Source organism: Marmota monax, unplaced genomic scaffold, assembly GCF_021218885.2.
Source record: "Marmota monax isolate L192 unplaced genomic scaffold, Marmota_monax_Labrador192_F-V1.1 WCK01_AAM20220418_F8-fsc00173, whole genome shotgun sequence".
Classification (NCBI taxonomy): domain Eukaryota; kingdom Metazoa; phylum Chordata; class Mammalia; order Rodentia; family Sciuridae; genus Marmota; species Marmota monax.
The window spans coordinates 2,504,329-2,525,751 of NW_026694620.1; positions in this window are offsets into that span (position 1 = coordinate 2,504,329).

The following is a 21,423-nucleotide window of genomic DNA, read 5'->3' on the forward strand; positions in this document are numbered from 1 at the left end:
TTATTCCCAGCCCCTTTCTCAAGATAGCACAGTTTTCCATTTTCCTCTTCTCCCTGGCAGCAGTGCTATCATGTGACTTGTTGTAATCCTGCACGGTTGCCTGGAAACTGGAAAGCAAGGTGATGGATTTTCTGCACATGCTCACTCATCCCCACCCCCGTTAAAGAAAAACCTGACAGAGGATAAACAGCCCACTTAACCTAAGTGTAGACAAGTTTAATAAAGCAGAGAGTGATCCCTTTCTGGAATTATATCCTGGGCTGAAATCCTAGAATCCCAGAAAACAAGGACTAAGGGCTCCCTGGGAGGCAGCTGGTCAGATCTCTGACCTGTCAGCCCCCCCCACACACACACCACCACCACACACACACACACACACACACACACAAAATCACTGTGAAGGGGAAGTCCCACCAGCTGGGACTTCAGAGTTGCCAAGATCCAGGACACTGCTCTAAGATTCAGGAACTTGTTTTTTAATTCTTTGGAAAAGTGCAGCCTTAGACAATGTGCCTTTGTTTTCTCTAAAGAGTCAGAGATACAGGTGACCTTTCCCAAGACTGTCAGTTACCTACCCACTCTTGTCATTTGTTCACCTGCAGAGTAGAGGAACGCTCTCCTCAGAAAAGTGTTGTGTGAGCTGTAAGCTAAATGCCCTGCACAAGTTCAACACAGAGTAGGTGTCCAAAACATGGGGGTTCTTTCTGCATGGTCACCCTCTTCCCACAATAGCCTGTTCCCTGTTCTGGGAGAAAATTCCCTGATCTCCAAGCAAAGATTCCCTCCAATTAAGAGTGCATTGTGACCCCCGGAAGCTGAGCACAGGAGGGCCTGTAGAAGAGCCTAAGGAGGTTTTCCTATCACCATCCTTCAAAGACTGTCCTATCCAGTTCTCAAAAAGAAATAACAGGTTTCTCAAGCCGGGTGGCCCTTTATGTGTTATCTAACCCAACCCATCACTTAAGAGATGAGGGAAATTATGCAGAGCTGAGTTAGAGCTTCCTAGGGGTCTTGATGCCTGGCCCATCCTGTTTTGTCCTCCATGGGGAGTGGACCCAGAGTAGACACTGCCCAAGAGCCAGACCTGAGCATAGGGAGGCGTTGGCTTTCAGGACAGTGTTTCTAGGTACCTGTACCATTTGGATGCTTTCCAGAAAGAATCGCAACAGGGCTTCAGCCTGAACTTCCTCTGACACATGCAAAGCCTTGATCCTTGGAATTGGGCTCCCCTCAACCTGACCCTGAAGGGTTCCACCAAATCTTCTATGAGGGCAGCTGTTTCCATGGACATTTCAGTGGGCTTGGTCCACATAAGGGAGAACTGACTTTGTCAGAGACTCAGAGGAGGAGGAAGAGAGCAGCACTCAGACACGACTTCCTGCCACTCTTCCTCCCTGTTCCTTTCCCGCTTAGCAGAGGAGGAATTCTGAATGCCAAGGTGGAGACTTTGAGGCCACAAACGGGAAAGTAAGGTTTCCCTAAGAAATCCTTATCATAGAAGAGTCGTGGGAACTTGTTAACAAATCCTTACTACACCATCAACATTGTTAAATTTAAACCACAGTTAAATGATAACTTAAAACTATCTAATTTGGTTTATTTTCACAAGGCTTTAATATTTATAATGAATAGAGCTGTAAACTGCTGAACTTCTCAGCATCTCACCATTCATCATCTTGAGAGTTTGGCTTTGTAGGAATTGACCTCAGGTGTAACCAGAGGAGGTCATCAATATTGAAGCCAATCCAGAGTTCCATTTTTATCATCTCCACAGTGTGTGTGTGTGTGTCTCTCTGTCTCTGTCTCTGTCTCTGTCTCTCTCTCTCTCTCTCTCTCTCTCTCTCTCTCTCACACACACACACACACACACACACACACACACAGAACAACAACAACCACAGCACTCACCCCCAAAGGGTCCTTTTCAGAAAAGGTATAAAAAACCAGAAGGGCCTCTGAAGTCATCACTCCAACCAAGAGCATGTGAAATGCCCACAGTAAGCCGGCCTGGTGCCTCAGCCATCCCAGGGCCTTGTCTTCTGGTCTCAGATGCTTCATTTTGCTCATTTTTAACAGCTTCTGGAAGTAAGGTTTAGCTCAGCTTGAATTGATTCTCATATTCTTTAATTGTTTCTTGATTCTCTTGGAGCATTGCCCATGTGTGGCCAATGGCTTGCCCAGGGGCTTTCCTAGGGATTTGCCATGCTGGGGCAGGAGGCCCCACAAAACCCCCGCCTGCCTCAGAACCTTCTGGGTGTTGCTCCGCACAGAAGGTTAAAGAACCTTCCCGACATCACATCCCCAACGTTCTGCTCTGTTATAAAACCTGCAGTGCTGAAGCCACGCTCCCACCCGTCACCTGACTGCAGTCCACACCTGCAGTAGTACAAACAGTCTGGTCAGCATCTTTCGAGAGGTCTACACTGGCTCCCTATACTTTCTTAACCCTTGTCATCTACTCAACCAGTTATGGCCTCGCTTCCAAGAAAACCGTTCTCGGAGTTGTTAAGTCACGTGGCCCTTTTTGATCTCTATATTGCTTGGCCTGCCTGCAGCTCTCTCCTCAGATCCTCTCTCATGTATCTGAGGATGTCTCTTTCCTCCACTCATCCCTCTTTCCTCGGGATCCTTCCTCAGGGATTGCCCTGAACTATGTAGAAACCAGGGCCTCCCCAAACTACAACCCCAGCCTCTCTCATGATCCTCGTTGATCGTCTCCCCACTTTCTTAAACCAGCCACCATCACCTCCAATTTAACGCACTTATAACAGAGATATTTTGTCCCTCACTAATACCAGCTATCTTTCCACTAGGCAGTGACTCACTGTCCCCAGCTATCTAAGAAGCCTGCACAATGGTGGGGCGTGGTGGCACACGCCTGTAATCCCAGTGGCTCAGGAGGCTGAGATAGGAGGGTCACAAGTTCAAAGCCAGCCTCAGCAATGGCAAGGCGCTTAGCAACTCAGTGAGGCTCTGTCTCTAAATAAAATACAAAATAGGGTTGGGGATGTGGCTCAGTGGTTGAGTGCCCCTGAGTAGTTCAATCCCCAGTACCAATAAAAAACAAAAAAGAAAGAAAAAGAAGAAGAAGCCTAGACAATGTCTAGACTCCACCCTCTCCCTCAAACACACCCATTCATTCGCCCAACCCTGTTGATCCTGCCTTCTAAAGATCTCTCAGCATCACCCCCTTCTTCCCAAATCCAGCCACACCACAACTGTTCGCATCTCTTGCTGCTGGGAATATTCTAACTCTTCTCCATGTCTGCAGATTCTGCACCCCAGAGTTGGCCATGCCACTCCCTTGCTTCATATCCTCTCAGCTGCACAGAGCCTCCAAGACAAGCCCCCAGCCTTGGGCACCCAGGCAGTAAGGTTTCCCTAAGAACTCTCCAGCGTGTTTCTTGCTGCCACCCCACATCCCCACCATGCTCAGTCCCCATGATGCCTTGCATTGCTTGCATTTTCCCTTCCTTGGTGCATATTTTTGCTGAAGTCTCTCCTGACTGACTGGCCACCCTCCAGCTTCTTCACTCCTATCCTGCCTGTCCCTGGTCCAGGGTGGGTGGCTCTCCTCCAGACTCCTACAGCACCCCAGCCTCCTCTCCAGCAAAACATGGTGGTTGGCGTACTTCTCCGTCACATCCAATCATAAGAACTCTGAGGACAAGGACCGTGCTTTACAATGCTTGCATCCCTTAGCCCAGGACCTGGCACAAGGAAGGGACTCAACACAGGGCTGACTAAATAGTGGACAAGAGCGATATGCAGAGTACTTAACAGCTGGTGGAATCTGTGCACCAGCCCATTAGGACTGATGCTGGCCTGGCTGTGAAATAGGGTCTGGGCCCTGCCAGAGTTGAGCCTTTGGTGGGTGCATTATGAAAGCTGTGGGTGGCGTCCCCTATGTTGACCCCCAGTGATCCCCTTTTGCTGGCTTCTGTGCCATGTACACTTCTGGCAAGGTTCCCAGGGAGTAAGCCCTCTGAGGAGACAAGGAGGGGTGGTCCCAAGAGCACTGTGTTTGAACATAATGGCTTCCTGAGCAGAAGCATCAGGGTGGGACTTGCTGACAGAAAATGGCCAACATGAGGAGCTATCCCTTCTAGAATTCACAGAAGCCCGTGTTTTCTCTGCTTTCTCTGGGGCCATGCGGCAGCTCTCACCTCAACTGAGTGATCTAGAAGCCAGTTCCCATTCTGCCAAGGCTCCAGATGACTGCAGGCCCAGTTGCTGGTCAATCACCTGCAGCCTCACCGGAAAAGCCTGAGGTGGAAGCACAAAGCTGAGCCAAATCCAGATTCTGAATCCACTCATGACCCCATCCTCTTTTTTCGAACTCAGGAGCACTTAACCACTAAGCTACATCCCCAGGACTGACCCCCTCACGCCTTTTTTTTTAATTTAGAGACAGGACCTAAGAACCAAGTTGCAAGACATGTGGGTTATGTCAACCTTTTCTGTACCTGACTAGTAATGGCACGTTGATGGGGAATGGCAATAAGTATACTGGCAACAAGTTGGGTGCTGTGGCCCAGCCACAAGGTAGGCTGAGACAGGAGGATGGCAAGTCTGAGGCCACACTGAGCAACTTAGCAAGACCCTCAGCAACTTAGTGAGACCCTGTCTCAAAAAATAGAAAGGACTGGGGATGTAGTTCAATGGTAAAGCATCCCTGGATTCAATCTCCAGAACCAAAAAAAAAATATATATATAATAACCTGGCACCAATTACAACATGTTTAAAGCTCTTCAAAGGTTACTGGAAGTTTTTATAAAACATATAAAAATTCTCCAAGCAGATTATGGATGGAAAACCAAATTATTTTGAGACTTTACTGAATTACAGGATAGAGACCTTCGATCACATTCAAACCAACATTTTCATAAGTCTCCCCCTCCCCCTAAATAGAGGGACAGAAATTATCTTCCTTTTGGAGTGAGAGGGAACCTGAAATGCTAATGAGAATAGCATTCCAATTTAAATTGGGTGAAAAGGGACTTGGGCAGGGGGCTAACTCTTGGAATGGTGATGCTCTTTGAAAAACAAACCTCAGAGAGCCTGTAAACATTGGTGGGGTGGGGGTGGGGCAGTCCCGAATGGAATGACCCATAAATTCTTTGGAGAATTCTTTGTCATTTGATGACTTTTTAAATGACAAAGTTCTAGAAAGTGAGTCCTCTGAAGAGATAAGGAGAAACTGCCTCAAGATCAGTATGGTTGAACACTATGGTATTCTTAGCAAAATTTAAAATCACAAAAGTCAATGTGTGACTGGAGCCCCCCCCCCACCCACACACACACCTGGACGGCTGCCCTTGAGAAATGCTTTGAAAAAATACATAATAATTATGGAAGCCCAAATCCAGCTTGCTAACCTGAATGAATCACCCCAACACTTAGGGCATGTTAGGGAAAACTTAAGTGGGACTAACAGGCATTGAGCTAGTCCTGGCTTTTCAGGCAAGGAAGACTGGGGTGCGGAAACAGGGAAGTCAAGAGAGTGAATCTTGCAGCTGGTGGTGTCCGTCAGTCCTTGCCCAGGACTGACTCTACTTTGAAGGATTGTGGTTTGTTTTTCTTTCCCCCCCAAAGGATCAGTCTGTTCAAGGTGTTCAATCTGCCCACCTTTGTAAAACTTTCACATGAACCCATTAATTCACTCAGCAGAAAATGATCAGGACCTGATGGTCTGATTTGGGGGCCAAAAAAATACCGTCACAAAGAGCTGAGTGACGGGTAAGGGGCTTCTTCCCAGCCCCTTCCCTATTCCAGTGTTGACTAAAACCCTGACTGACTTGCCAGAGAGGTGAGAAGAGCAGGTGCCAGACAGCTGCCCGCCTGGGAGGTGGGGGAGGGACACGTCAGTGTCCTCGTGGTAGGTGCTTGGAGAACACCCCGGGGGTGCCCCAGCTGCAGGATGGCTTACTGAGGCCCAGACCCAGAGAGGCTGAAGTGGAGTCCCACCACCCAGGAAGGAGCTCGGGGCGGGCGTGGGTGGCCAGGAGGCCTTTCACCCATTTCCGCTTTCTCAGGCGGCCACCCACTTGGCGTAGGTCGAGCAGCTGCTTCACCCGAACTTGGCTCATCTCTTATCGACCTGCCTCTCCCCAACCCCCACCACTTGAGCTTTGACCTTTGCTACCCCCAGGAAGGCTGGCTTCCTTCCCCTCCCCAGACATCCCCAGGGGGTCCCTTGCTCTGAATGCGCCTGTGAAAAGGTGTCAGCCTTAAACCCTGCAAGACTGGGGGGGATCCTGAGTGGCCCTGGGACAGCTGCTGTGCCCCTGGAAGATGGGCTGGGATGTAGCTCCTTGGTAGAGCGCTGGCCTAGCACGCTAAGGAGGACCCGAGTTCAATCCCAGTGTCCCCCACAACTACCCGACACGATGGGCCTGGCCTCTTCCCAGGGAGCCTGGGTGGCTGGGAAGAAACCTGGTGTCCCATGCAAGGTCCCAGTGTGAAACACAAGGGCAGAGCGTCTGCCATCAGCAGCCCTCCACCTGGGTAAGGTGGGCAGAAGACACCAACAAGAACCTGATGAAAATGCACCAGGGAGAGAGGCGGAGTGGGGCAGACTGGCCCGGTGGGCTGGGCAGAGGACGTGGGCCGAAGGAGGGAGGCGGTTTCTTTACCCTAAAGTATGATTATGAGCTGAGGATTGTGGCTCAGGTCAACATGGATGCCTGGCCCCTAGTGGAAAGTCTGTCACTTTTCTGTGCCTTGGTTTCTCCAAGTGTAAAGTGGGTCTGGAGGTCACTATGAAGATTTAATGAGGTGCCAGGGAACCAGGCTTGAGAGCCCTGGAGAAGGGGTGGACATCTTAGGGAAAAGTCAAAGAAAGCAACCCAGTGTGGGTGTTGCTCCCCACCCCTCCAGGGGAAAATTCTCCCTGGAAGTCATTTAAGCTCTTCAACCCCACTCATTTAATTATAATGCAGAAATAAAATAAGGGCTTATTTCAGGTGGGATTTGAATGAAAACATTCCGCCCAGTAAATGTAATTTCTCAAAGAAGTAACTGCTCAGCACAACTGGCTTCCCAAGATCTGTGAAGATCTTGTCATCCGTGCAGTCTTTCTGTTGCTGGCTGCCTGTTTTCAACTAGGGGTAGGGTCTGCAGTCATCTGGCCTCGCTGAGCCTCCTTTAGAATGAACCCACTCCCACCCCCGAGCCTTGATGTGATGACAGGTACAGTCAGCCCTCCAGTCAAAAATATTCAGAAAAATAATCTGTACTCAACATTTTCCTTGTCATTATTTCAAAAGCAATACAGCTATTTACATAGCACTGACATTGCATTAGGTATTATAGTAATCTAGGGAATATTTAAAGTCTGAAGTACAGATTCTATGCAAGTCCAACACCCTTTTGTATAAGGGGGACTTGAGCATCCTTGGATTTTGGAATCCATGGGGGTACTGGAACCAATCCCTTATAGACACTGAGGGGTAATTGTACTTGCAAATGGTCAACTGTTCTTTGATTTTAAGACCCCCAGCCCTAAGCAGAATCAACAGCCCCCCAGTCTTGCTGCTTCCCCCTATTGCCACCATCTCCCACCTCTGGGCCTTTCCCCAGGGCTAATATCTGCACAGGACTTTGATTCCTATTGTTCCTCCCCAGCACTATCTAATGGGTCCTTGGGATGAGGAGAGCCGAGCTGCCCATTCTCAGCCCTCTTGCCCTGAAAGCCTCTCCAGAGCCCCTCTCTGTGTGTTTCTCATAGAACTTGGCATAATTGTTGACACTCACTACAGCATGTGAGGTCTCTTGAGTTTTAGCGGTGTTGTAATAATGGAGAGATGACCACCAAGTTCTATACCTTTGTAAATTCTGCAAGATGCTGTGTTTCATCAATTCCTTTCCATATAGATTCTATACATCAGATTCTGCATCAGAAAGAGACTTGTTGGAAGAGAAGTCTCAGGGTAGTGGTAGGATGGCTACAGATACTCCACCCCTTCCCACTGGGGTACATTTGATGTTGCCCACAAGGGGTTCCTAAAGCCATGCTGGTGCGCAAGTTCCCGGCAGGTCTTCCCAAAGACCAGGATGTCTCACCCGCACAGGAGGCTTCTGTGTGTCCAGGAGATGTGGCTGAGTGGAACATCTTGGTGTTGCGATGGCCCTCAGGCAACCCCAGGGTAGATGGGAGGGTTAAGAGAAGACGACAGGAGCCAGAGTCCAGACCAAGTCCCTCCATCTCCTTCCCAGTCCTCCCATCACTGGGCTATTGATTCAGTATTACTAGCGCCCGGTTCACTATCCGCCTGCCTGGGCTGCTCGTCCTCTTGCCTGGGTCTACATATCCCTGAGCCTCTTTGTCCTGGGCTCCTAGGCCTCTTTGCAGATGCTCACCAAGGGACACTGAAGATGTATGCAAACCTGTCTCCCACTGTCTTTGAAGCCAACACCATCCCTGGTATAGCAGGCATTCAGGGTTGAAAGAGGGAGAAGTCAGCTTGCTCATTTGGGAAGTCCTTGACTTTGACCAGAGGTCTGTCTGATGGCAGTGACGGCCATCCATTTTCAGATTTCACTTCCTTCTCTGGGCAGCTGGTGGTGGGTGAGGGAAGTCGCTTGGCCTTGCAAGATAGAGCAGAACCAGTGCAGGGGTTCTTGGCCTTGTCTCCTTGCCTGAATGCCTAGGGGCAGAGGAGGGCAAAGGGAATTCTTGGGTCTTCGAGCTGGACCTTGTCAGCCTGGACTTGCCAACTCTAGTCCAGTGAATGGAGTCTCTAAAGGCTTGGAGATGGAGTCCCACCGACGCTTCTCTCCTGACACCCCTCATGGAGGCTAGTCAGCTTTTCATCACTGTGGCTAAATAACTCACACAACTCAGAGGAGGGAAGATTTCTTTTGGCTCACAGGGTTAGCCCACGGTGAGCTGATGCCAAGGCAGAGACATCATGGCAGAAGGAGGTACCAGAGGAAAGCTGCCCAGCTCATGGCAGCCAGGAAGTGGAGAGAGAAGACAAGGGCCAGGGACAAGATGTGGGCCCCAAGGCCAGGCCCCCAGTGACTTGCTTCCTCAAACCGTGCCCTACCTACCTACAGTTCTGCAGAAGTCCACTGAAATCATTAACCCTTTAAACGATTAATCCATCAATGAGATCAGAGCCCTCGTGATCCAATCCCTTCCCCAAAGCCTCGCCTTGGACAGTGCTGCACTGGGGACCCAGTCTTCAACATATGAGCTTCTGGGGACACTCCGGATCCAAACCATAATACTCACTGACTCTGGGTGGGGGCACACTTGCCCTCCACCCCTCTGGATTCCACGTGGCTCCAGAAGAGGAGGAGAGATCTACCTGGTGAGTTTTGGACACCAAACTGGATGCGTGCAGCTCTGCCCGTTCCACTTTGGTGTTGGCCTGCAGAGTGCCCCCCCTTCGCCTTCACAACACTAAACCCCGAGTTTCATAGGGCAGGCTCCAGCGGGTGGATCTAAGGTCGTCCCTCCACACCAGTATCAGGTGATCACGGGCCTAACTTGGAAAGCTAATTACTGCTGTAATTGATAAGCAATGAACTCGACATTCCATTTCCATTTGCCTGACTCTGTGGGCCACTGGGGCCACTGCCACCCTCATATGTTTGCCTCAATTTACTTTGTTTTTGGCAGAGAAAAGAGACACTTTATCAACCTCCTAAAACCTCAGTACTCAATTTACAAGTTGTTTCCTCTATAAGTTGACTTTTCAGCCAGGCCTTCCCCCAGGGCAACCAAGCCAGGTTCCAAGGAAACAGAGGGACATGCAGAGATAGAAGATACAGCCTATCCCAGAAGTATTTTCTATCACACTTCTGCATACGGTCTGTGCTGGGCTGTTTTTGTTGCATATAGATGGTGCTAGATTTTTCCCGCGAAGTTTATCTAGACAACCTGACCAACACAGAGCCATCCACGTTGCCAGGATCAAGCCTTCCACTTGTTCTGTATCCAACACAATATGATCAAGGAACAAGCAGAAAAATTAAAGAACAGGAAGCATATGATGCTTTGGACTTTGGAGTCAGAAAGACAAATCAAGTTTCAAGTTCTGACTCCAAGTTGTGACCTTGAGTAAATTGTATATCCTTTTAAGCATTAATTTCTCCACCAATAAAATGGCACTAAGGACAAATGACCACTTTGGGAAGGTTCCTGTGGCTGAAATAATCTTTGAGCCATCCTTTTTTGTTCCCCCACATTCCTGTTCTTGGCACCTAATAGGCCTGGGTGTTGTGGGTACAAAGATAATACATTATGCAAAGTGTCAACCATGGCTGCTGGCACCGAGAACAGAAAGACTATGGATGTGGGGAGTGTAGACCAGGTCTGGGAAGCTGTCTAGAAACCTGATCAAACTCAGTCTAGCAAAAGGCTTCTGGGTAGAGTCAGCATGGCCATACAGACTTCTAGGCGACCCCAGACCAGCCATAGTGAATCCTAACCTGTTCCCCAGAGGAAAGGTGGCTCTGTGACTCACAAACCACCAGCAATAGCTCCTGGTCCTTGGGGTCATCTTCTCTCACAAAGAGCGGCACCATCTGAACCCCCGGGCCGAGGGAGCAGTAAAAGGGCCATAAAGGGAGCAGGAAGAGCCACAGTAAACCAGAGATGGAGTCCTCAGCAGTTTCCTTTCTGATAAGTACTTCTAGGGTTCCCAGGAAACTACTATGATTTCCAAGTTCTTGTCCCCAGATTTCTGAATCCTTGGCTTGGAGTTCATGGAGAGAAGATCAAGGAGGAGAAAAGGGGAAGCATGATAGAAAAGGAAGTCAGATCCAACCAAGGGCAAGAGGCAGGCTGCAGTGGGGCTCTAGGTAGCAGAAACATAAGGATCACTAAGGTACAGAGGCACTTCCCGTGGACTGGCCTAACAGATGGCCCCACTCACTCCCCCACTCCACCACTCCTGGAGGTCAACACTACTATTATCAATCTATTTTTCAGAAAATTCTGGACTAGAGGTAGGACCCACAGCATAATTTACACAGTACAGTACAACACAACACGCAAAGGTGCCCCCCTTGTCCAACATTTATTAGGGATTTCAAGATGGCAGACTGCTAGCATAGATTCCTCTGAGCACGGGACCTTGAGTGACTGCATTGATCTTATACCTGTGAAATCAGCCCTGTATGGAGGAGTTGAGATGATCGACAAAGTTCAAATTGTATCAAGAAGTGGTAGAGCCAGGCACTAACAGTTTAGTGAGAAACGTCACAACTTTGGGTTGGTCTCTCCATTCCTTTCAACCTTTCTACAAGATGGACACCCAGCCATCAGCCATAGGTCAGAGAGGAAGTCACATCCCTCCACGGGCAAGAGGTAGGCTACAGAAGGGCTCTAAGCCACAGGTTTAGAGAAAGTAAGTGAAAAGTTCAAGGTCACCCAGCTTCCTACAGATGGGTCCTCCCCTAAGGCAGAAAACTCAAGATGGGCCATGGACTCCCTTCTGGGACAGTGGAAACTTTCAGGGTTGGAAGAAAATGCTGCATGTATGTCCCCTGGATGTGTCTGCTCTGCCACGAGGCAGGCACTCACCTGCCTTGAAGCCTGGGTTTGAGTCTGCCCACTTCTATGTTCTCTAGATACTGAACCCAGGGCCTCACACATGCCAAGCAAGTACTCTACCACTGAGCCACACAACCCCAGCACTTGTGCTCTCTTTTATAGACAAGATATTCATAAAACCCTGGTGCAGTGTTAGTTTTCTCCTCTAATAGGAGTCAGTGCTCCTGAATCTCTGAAGCTAGTCTGAGCTGCTATTTTTAAGAATCAGAGCCATCAAACTAAAGAGGCATTTTATGACTTTTTCCAGTTGGCTAAGTATTCTTACCAACTGAAGGCACCATCGGGAGGGTTACTGGTGACTGTCCAGATTGGGCCCAGAGGCCCACATTCTAGTTCTGACTCTGGCTCCAGCTATTTCTATGACTTAGGCCATTGGGCTGCCTGAGGTCCTCATCTGTATGAGAAAGGGCTCAAACCTCAGTTTCGCTGCCTCTGCGACTCATATCGGCAGCTCTTCTGTCCCCATTCTCCCTTCTCACTGCATACCTCAGCCACAGAGGGCAGCCCAGTCTCACTTCAAAGTGACCAAACCCATTGGCTAAGAAGAATAAAGACATCAGTCCAGTTGGGCATGGTGGCACATGCCTGCGATCCCAGCAGCTCAGGAAGCTGAGGCAGGAGGATCTCAAGTTCAAAGCCAGCCTCAACAACTTAGCTAGTTCCTAAGTAACTTAGTGAGACGCTGTCTCCAAATAAAATATTAAAAAGAGCTGGGGATGTGGCTCAGTGGTTAAGTGCCCCTGGACCCCCAGTACCAAAGAGAGAGAAAAAGAGAAAGGAGAGAGAGAGAGAGAGAGAGAAAATAGGCCAGCCACCCAACTCACTCCTCTTCCCTTTTCACAGCCTGGGCAATCCTTGGTCTCCCTTTGGACTCACTGGGAGAGGACAGGTGCCTTGGGTCTAGCCCTCAGGTCTAGTATTCAAGAATAACAGCAGAAGCAGATACAGGATACTGAGAGGTTGGTGCTAACCACCTTATTCCCTCTGTCCTTGTGACCTCTTTCAAAAAGTCATCATAGGGCTGGAAATATACCTCAGTTGGTAGAGTGCTTGCCTCACATGTATAAGGCCCTGGGTTCAATCCCACATACACACATAAAAGTCATTATCCCCTTGCCTGCGTAAGGACCAGGTTTCCCAAACTTTCACAGAGTTAATAATTAGTCCATAATGCCACCTTGTACATTCCTGGAAATATTCTGAGCGTGGTGGGTTGTGTATAGTTGTAGGAATTTGGAAATGACGTCCGTGTCTGTAAGGGATTGGTGAAGCAATCCATACGCACGCCCCCCCCACCCCACACACCCTGCAGTATGTAGGAATGCTACGTGGTTACTGAAAAGGTAATAATAGAGTTGCAAAGATATGGAAATGCTTTGACATTGCCTCAAAACAAACAAACAAATAAACCCAGATGCAAACTGCATTGGATGTATACTCAGCCAAGCAAAACATACAGAAAAGAAGACTTGACAAATGTAGACGTGGGATTATAGGTCTTTCTCTCTTTTTCTTATTCTTGCTTGTTGTGTTTTTGCTGGCCATCCCAGCCCCTTCCAGACAGGCAGGACTGGATGGCTGCAGCTGGCACTGTGACCCCACCCCTTCCCCAGGCACAGTTGACTGGACCAGGCCTGGCCATGGCATTCTTGTGAGCTGGTCAGCACATGGCTTGAGAAACTGGGCCTAGAAATATGAGCTGGGTTATTCAGCTTTTCTTTTGGACTCAGAAATTCGAATTGAGAAGCAAGTTAAAAATTGTGCTCCCTGGGGCTGAAGCTGTTGAAGGGGGCCAGCGTGAGGCTGGCAGAAGGGCTCCTTGGGTGAGGGGCTTGCCGAAGTCATAAGGGAGGTCAGGAGAGGGAGGAGCCATGCTCCAGGGTAGAGAAGACACGAACCCCTGCTCCTGCAGGGACTCCATTCTTGGACCGTGCCCCTATTTTCCCTTGAGGCCAATGGAGGGGGTCTATGGTTCTTGCAATTGAACAATATTATCTTTCACTTTTCAAAATTTCTACAGCCATTATATGTCTTTCAGTAAAATTAAGGACCACAAAAAAGGGCGTTCTACAGCATCCCCAGGTGATCCTCCTGTCTCAGATGCTTTCTTGCATTCAAATGCAGGTGCTCCTTGACTTTTGCTGGCACTATGGCCCAATAAGCTCATCCTAAACTGAAAATATCCTAAGTCAAAAAGTGTACTTAATACATCTAACCCACGAAAAATAGCGTAGCCCAGCTTACCGTAAATATGCTCAGAACACTTCCATTCACCTACAGCTGGGCAAAAATCTGACCCCAAACCTACTTTCTAATAAAGTAGTGAATATCTCAACTTATTGAACACGGAGAGAAGCGGAATGGTTGTGTGGATACACCTTCACACCACTGTTGAGAAAGCCCGAGTCACCCATCCCTAGGCCTGGGACTGCTGTGTGTTCCTCAGCAGGGACTTACGTCTTTCTGCCAGGGCTGCCCGAGGGCTGCGGTTAAAGGCCATCTGGAGGCTGTGCCGCTCAAGATCTCTATTTGGGGCTTTGGCATCAGAGACTCCCAGCCAGGACCTGCCAGAGGCAAACTGACAGGCCCACAGGACCTTGTCCTTCTTGGAAATGGCATCTTTGAGAGGCAGCGTGCGCTGCTCACCTCATGCTGACCACGTTCTCAGACCTGGATCCGTGGACATGTGTTTCCACACGGGCCTCCACGCTGCCTGTCAGAGCCTCAGCCCTCGCACATGCACCGACCAGGACCCAGCAGCCCGGGAAGCCCAGACAGGAAAGTGGAAGAAAAGACATAATTGGTTTTCTAGAACTTGAAGTCCATTTCCTCAGCAAGGGCACTTTTGTTAGCGACTCTGGACAGATAAGAGTGATAAATTTCCTGGCCCTATAATCCTTCAGCATTTCCGTTCCACTCACAGCCATCTCCCCTTGAAGTCTCTGTTCACACTTCCTGCTACCTCAGATTCTTGGCCAGATGTACAGATTTGGAAGAGGCAGAAGGGCCTTGAATGTTCTTCTTCCTGGAGAAGAGGCACAAAACCCTGCCGCCTGTCTATTAGCTTTGTGAACTTTCTCCCTGCCTGCCCCAAATGTGGATTGCTGAGCATCAGAGGTCTAGGGTGGGAGAAAAGCAGGAGGGGGCCTGGGAGGAGGGAGGTGGATGGAGTCTTCAAATCAATCAGGTACAGTGCAGCCCCCTCCCCAGCCCCACTGGGCTGCAGAGAAGAAGCAAGGAAAGATGCAGCCAGGTGGAAACGGCTTTGGGAGCTCAAGCCTGGCATATATCCCAATTTCATCACTTAAAAGCTGTGTGAACTTGGGCAATGGTTTTCACCCTTCTTAAGCCTCAATCTTCTCAACTGTAAAATGGAAATAAACTCTCATCACGGGAAGGATGAAAGAAGGAAACACACATAGAGGTCCATGTATACAACAAGCACCCTGGATATGTCCCTCCATCTAGGGAACAGGCTGTGGCAGCCCTTTTCCTCCTCAATCTATAGGAAAAGGTCCACCATCCTCTGGGAGCCCTTGGGGCTAGGCAGTCACCTTTCAGACTCCTGCACAGCAGACTGCTCACTTTTCAGACTCTGTCAATAGGCAGTGCTGTCCCAGCCCCAGGAAGGGTGAGTAGTGATGACCATGCCTCTGCAACCAGGTTTGGAAACACGTGTCAAAGCCAATTCCAACCAGATGAGGCTGGCCTGCTTCCAGTGGCCACTTTCCATCGGAGCTCTGGCCAGGGGAGCCTTGCCCAAATCCAGGCCACAAGCAGCCAGGCCTGTTTGTTCCCCAGAGTTCTTGGGCTGAGACTGACAAGCTCACCTCTCTATTCTGGAGGCACCATTTGGAAGGTCCAGCCATGAGTCATGGAGCCTGGCGCCGGTGAAGGTAGGAAGGGTAGGTGTGAGCTCAGGGACACAGAAACACCCGGGAGAACCCACCTGCCCATCCCATAGTTGAACCAGGTCTGTCCTTTCGCTGACAGTCAGGGGAAGGGGCTGGACAGTGGGGAGGGCTGAGATGGTCTCACCACAATTTGGGGTGAGCCATTGGCCTCCTCTAGGGCAGAGAAATATCCCATATGTAGCAGATGGGCCTGAGGCAGATGTCCAGGAGGAGCCAGCGACTCTCTCAGCTGGGTTAAAAATACTGGCTAAAAAAATAAAATATGCCACTGCCACCCCCAAAAACCCACTGGAGAATGCGGCAGTCCCAGAAGGCAAGGCAAGGCAAATGTTTTGAGTTTAGCTATTAAGCATAGTTTCCAGCGAGTGTACTCATGTCTTGAAATGAAACAGATGAAAGCAACATGTGTCAATGGTTGTAGGAAGGCAATCATGTCATCAACAGGAAATAGAGAAATTGAACACTGAAGCTCAGCCCAGAACTTAACTCTTCTCCTGCCCTGGTCCCCAAGGCCTGCTGCACGGAAGACTGAGGGAGCCTCCTGCACAGCTGCCCTGCACCCACCAGCAGGGCCTCGGGAGCCTCTGCAAGGATCATGAAGGACTGCCTGAGGACTGACCGGATTTCCTAAGAGAAGGTGCTTTGGGGGTAAGGAGGAGCCTTCAGCTCTGGGTCCACAGAAGAGGAAGCTGCAGAGCCTTCTCCATGAAGAGGCTGCAAGGCTTTGGCGGTGGCATCACAGTTAAGAGTTCTGGCAAGGGCAGTGCCAGATGCTGGCGAGGGCAGCAAAGCCAAGGCCAGTGTGCTGGCACTGAGAGGGTGGGTGGCGCCACCAGGGAGTCCTACAGGCCCCAGGAGGCACCGAGTCCTGCTGGGGCTCTGGCTGCCCAAGCCGCAGGCAGGGCCTGGGAGATCCCACCTCACCCACTCTCCCTACTGAGGACAGAATAATGAGAGTGTGCACCTGTGCCTCGGCTCACCCCAGGGCACCATGCGAAGGATGGTGATGTTGGGCCTAGGCAAGTGGAGTTCCTGTCCCTGTGTTTTAGTCATTTTTTTTTTTCACTGTTGTGACTCAAAGACCCGACCACAACAACTGTAGAGGAGGAAAAGTTTATTTAAGGGCTCAGGGTCTCAGAGGCCTCAGTCCATATACATCCAGCTCCATCGTGGCAGAAGAGCATGGCAGAGGGAAGCAGCTCACATCATGATCAAGAAGCAGAGAGAAAGCTGGACGTGGCACACGCCTGAAATCCCAGCGGCTTGGGAGGCTGAGGCAGGAGGATTGTGAGTTCAAAGCCAGCCTCAGCAATAGCAAGGCTCTAAGCAACTCTGTGAGACCCTGATCTCTAAATAAAATACAAAATAGGGCTGGGGGTGTGGCTCAGTGGTTGAGTGCCCCTGAGTTCAATCCCCGGTATTAAAAAAAAAAAAACCAGAGAGAGGACTCCACTTGCCAGATACAAATATACAGCCCAAAGCCACGCCTCAATTCCCACCTCCTCCAGCCACACCACTTCAGTTACCACTCAGTTAATCCCTATCAGAGGATTAATTCACTGATTGGGTTAAGACTCTTATAACCCAATCATTTCTTCTCTGAACCTTCTTGCATTGTCTCCTGTATGAGCTTTTGGGGGGCACCTCACATCCAAACCCCAACACCCTGTGCTCGGAGAGTGGTCCAAAAGGCTCCTTGAGAACAGCCTGGTGCTTTCACCTCTGGTGAGTGCACCCTGTTGTTCTGAGGTCGCCTGCCTCGTGGCTGGCCCTGGGTGTCACATGCAATAATATATCAAATCTAAGTATCAAACAGATAAAGAGGGATCGTGGAGCTCTGGGGCCCAGTGGTACCAGACAGTGCTGGAGCTGTACCTGTCACCTGCACCGGAGTCCTTGGGGGAGATCTCAACAAATGCAGATTCCAGAACTTTGCGCCAGAGACTAAGAAGGTCAGCTTTAGGGGTCAGTGGCTTAGCCCAGTGGTTTTGAGACTAGCCCACACCAAGGCATCCTGGAACAAGTGGATGGCAGCATTGTCATTCTGTGCAAGTAAAATGCCTCAATTTCTTCTACCATGATTAAGAAGTAACCTTTTGGAAGGTCTTGATGCTGGATTCCAGTTATAAGTGCTTTGGTATTCACTCAGAAATGTCTTTATTGGAGTCTACTATACCCGTATTAGTCAGCTCGGGAGGCCATAGCAAAATGCCATAGATGGGGTAAGTTGAACAGCAGGAATTTGTTTCTCAGTCTGGAGGTGGAGTAGTCCGAGACCAGGGTGTCAGCCAATCTGGTTCTCTTTCTGTCTTGAAGATGGCCAACTCCTGGCTATGTCCTCACAGGGTGAAGAGGGAGCTCAGAGGTTCTTCCTTGCAAGGGTACTAATCCCACCATGCGAGTGCCACCTCAGTGAGATCTAATTACCTCCTAAGGGTCCTGTCTCCAAGTATTGGGGTGACGTCTTCAACTTATAAATTTGGGGGGACACAATTCATCCCATAGTACCATGTCCATGGAGCTTCCCCAGGAGCATCACAGGTGGGTCTGACCCACGTCTGTGAGGGCGTTTGCCACACACCTGGGCACAGAGCAGCGTCAATGGCCATCAAACACAGCCTTTGGCCTTCAGGATCCTTCACTGTGTGAGAGACAAATACAGGAAACAGACAATGTAGCAACGGGGAAGGGCCAAGCCAGGGATGTCCCCAGGGTGCTCAGGGAGTAAAAGGGGGCACTGAGCCCACCTTGGATGAGATGACAAAGGTACAGAACCATCCAAAGGAGCTGAGAAGGGCAGCCCAGGAAACAGAACAGCTTGAGCAAAAGCCTGGAATCTAGAAACAGCCTTGGGAGTGGGGACAGCTCCCGTAGAGCTGTATCTTAGGTGCTAGCAGACATGGTGCAAGGCAAGGGGGCGGAGGGGCTGTGGCCACTGCCAACACTCTGCTAGGACGGTGGCCTTAAACCTGATTGGGAGGAGCTATGTGACCTGAGCTGTTTCAGAAATTCTGTATTGTGGGCGTGTTGGGGCGGGTTTCAGTGAGTAGTAGGATTTAGGAAACAGGGACAGCAAGGGAGTCCATTACACTAAGAGATTGAATTTACACTTTATTTCAGCTCCCTAGACTCTGAGGTGGGAATTCATGTGAATTCTTAGGAAACAGTCTTGGGAAAAGCCAGCCATGGAGTAAGAAAGTGGAAGGGACACAGAAGGAGGGAAGCCAAGTAAAGGCATGATTCCCTGCCCCCAACTCCCAGGGGGGAACTTTGGGCCACCTCTGAAGGCAGCGCAGGCCAGCCCTTACTGTGTCCTGGAGTGGGGCGAGGGAGATGGAGGTTTTACAGCCTCATGAGTCAGTCATGGTGATGGGCGGGGGTGGGGTGGGGATGGGCACACAGATACCTGGGGCTCTCTGAACTGCAGACAAAGCAGGTTCTAGAAACTTCCATCAGAGATGCAGAAGGGAAAGTTGTGAGTGAAGCACGAAGAAACTGGGGACCTGGATGGGATGAGGGGATCAGAGACCAGAGCCCTGAGGGCCTCTGCCACCATATGGCACTGCCCAAGGACTTCCGGTGTATCCCATGAGCACTAGCCTCAGCCAGGAACTGGTGCTTGTGAAGATCAAGTGTGGCTCAAACCTAGAATGTCAAGGAAAGCTCCCAACAGGACTGCTGAATTGGCTCCATGTCCAGGATGAGGGTGAGCTAAAGATTCCTTCCAGTGGGAAGGGGCACAGGCCCTAGCAATGAAGCACTCCTTTAGTGCTGGCCCTGTGTTGACCTCAAGAGCTAACCGTGAACCACGTTAGCGGCGACGACAGGGCTTTGCAGCAAGAGTCGGGGCCCATCAGGGTCTGCCACTGACACCAGGCAGGGTCACCTCCCCATCCATTAGTGACTCAGTGCCCTTTATCTCCAAAACCAAGATGACTCTAGCTGTCCTACTCACCTCTATGATGGTTATAAGAATAAAAGTGGGATTCCAGCCTGGGCAAGTTCTCCAAGAATGTTCAAGGCACCTTGTTAACCCAGAGCACACCCCACTTCCTGAGTGGTGAGTAATGTCGGCCAAGGGCTAGCGGGAAGGAAAGGGGCAGCACTAAACAGTCCCTGCAGGTCGATGGCTGCCCTTGAAGGCTTCATGCAGATGATAATCTCCACAAGCTGTAGCTCTGACCCTCAAAGCCTGATACTGATAGATGCCTCAACCACAGATGTCACCAAGGCATGTGATCTCTACCCAAAAAAGCAGTTAATCACCGAGCACTGGAGTTAGCTCTTCAGACTGGAGGATGAAGAGAGATCAAAGTTGGCCATTCAATAAGACTCGACAGACCCAGCGCCAGATACCTGCCTGCCTTCCCTCCTGGGGCCAGGCCAGCCTTCTGAAGTGCTCTAAATCTATTCAGCCCCCAAGTTAACCTCTTCCCTGTTACAGCGAGGAAGGACATCACCATCTCTCTCTTGGAAAACCAGTACTGTTGGATGATGTGGCTGAGGGATCCCCATCCCACCTGGCCCTTCCCCATTTTCTCCCTGGTAGGCCCACAAGCACATCTCCCTCCAAAACACTCAACTCTGTGCCCAGGTCCTTTTATAGAGCCCGATTGTCTTGAATTCTAAGGTTGCAAGAAAAGAGTCAAAACTCAGAGAGTCACCTCTGAACTATCCTGGGAGTCAGGGCACCCCTGCCAGCTTCTCTGTTGAGACTTGAACTGTCTTCTTGTGGGAAACCTGGGTGTGGGGCTGGGAGCCTGTGGCCTTCCCTGGGGTGGCCAGGCTCTCCTTGGACCACAGGGTCTACATCAAAGCCCTCATCATGGCAAGGAAGTCTCTGCCCTCGACTTGCTTACTTTATTTTTTACTATAAAATAAGCTTCTTGGTAATAACCTTTTATCATTTCTTCCCTATAGTTGATGTAACAAATAGTAGGGTCTTAGACATATGTAGAATCCTAACATAAATGCCATTATTTGAGTCGTAATTGCTTTTGTAATTTCCTTTTGCTTCTTCCCACAAAGACCTATGCTGTTCCTTCTATAAATGCATTCAATAAATGCAGAAATAAACTGGGAAAAAGCTGAACAATTTTAATAAACTACACGACTCTCACATGAGACATATTTCTTAAGAGGTTCCTTCTTCCGGAACAGAAAGGTCCTTGATGCTGGTCACCTGTTTTTTGAACAATCCCAAAGCACCTCTATGGCAAACAGCGGCTGTTACTGTGTCAACTTCTTCCTCCCTGGACCAGTGCGAGCAGATGCCACAGTTCCTCGTTATTCCTCTTGGTTTCCTTTTTCCAAATTGCCCTATATCCCTTCGGATAATAATAATAAAAAAATCCTTGGTCCATCCCTACAACCACAGATATCACTAAGGCATGTGAGCTCCACCCAAAAAACAACTAATCACTGAGCAGTGGCGTTTCCTTTTGGCAGAGAACTTCATTCAAAAGTTCTGTGGGGAATGCTGGGGACACGTGGAAGCTACCCACAACTTTAAGGGCAAGATTGATTCACTCTACATTCCCAGCAGCTCGCCCTGGGCAGGTACACAGCTCTGGCAGGTGCCCTGGGTGTCTGATTAGTGATTGGCTGTAGTTGCCCACAAAACTCCTAAGCCACAAAGGACCTGCTGGCTGCTGTCTTGCCCAAGCTGGGCTGGTCAGTAAATGGCAGTCTGGACTTGAACACACATCTGTCTAACTTCAAAGTCTGGGCTCCTTCCAGTACATCACACACATCTCTGAACTAAAACATCTGGGTTACCACATCACAAAAATCAAAGCTTGGCAAGATTCACGTTCCTAGCATCTCATTTCACACATGATTAGTTCTATACCAGAGCCAAGGACTCATGACCCTGACCTCAGGCACATCTTTACTGACCAGGGGTTCTGGGTAAGAGAGTACAGAAGGCTCATGTCCATGCA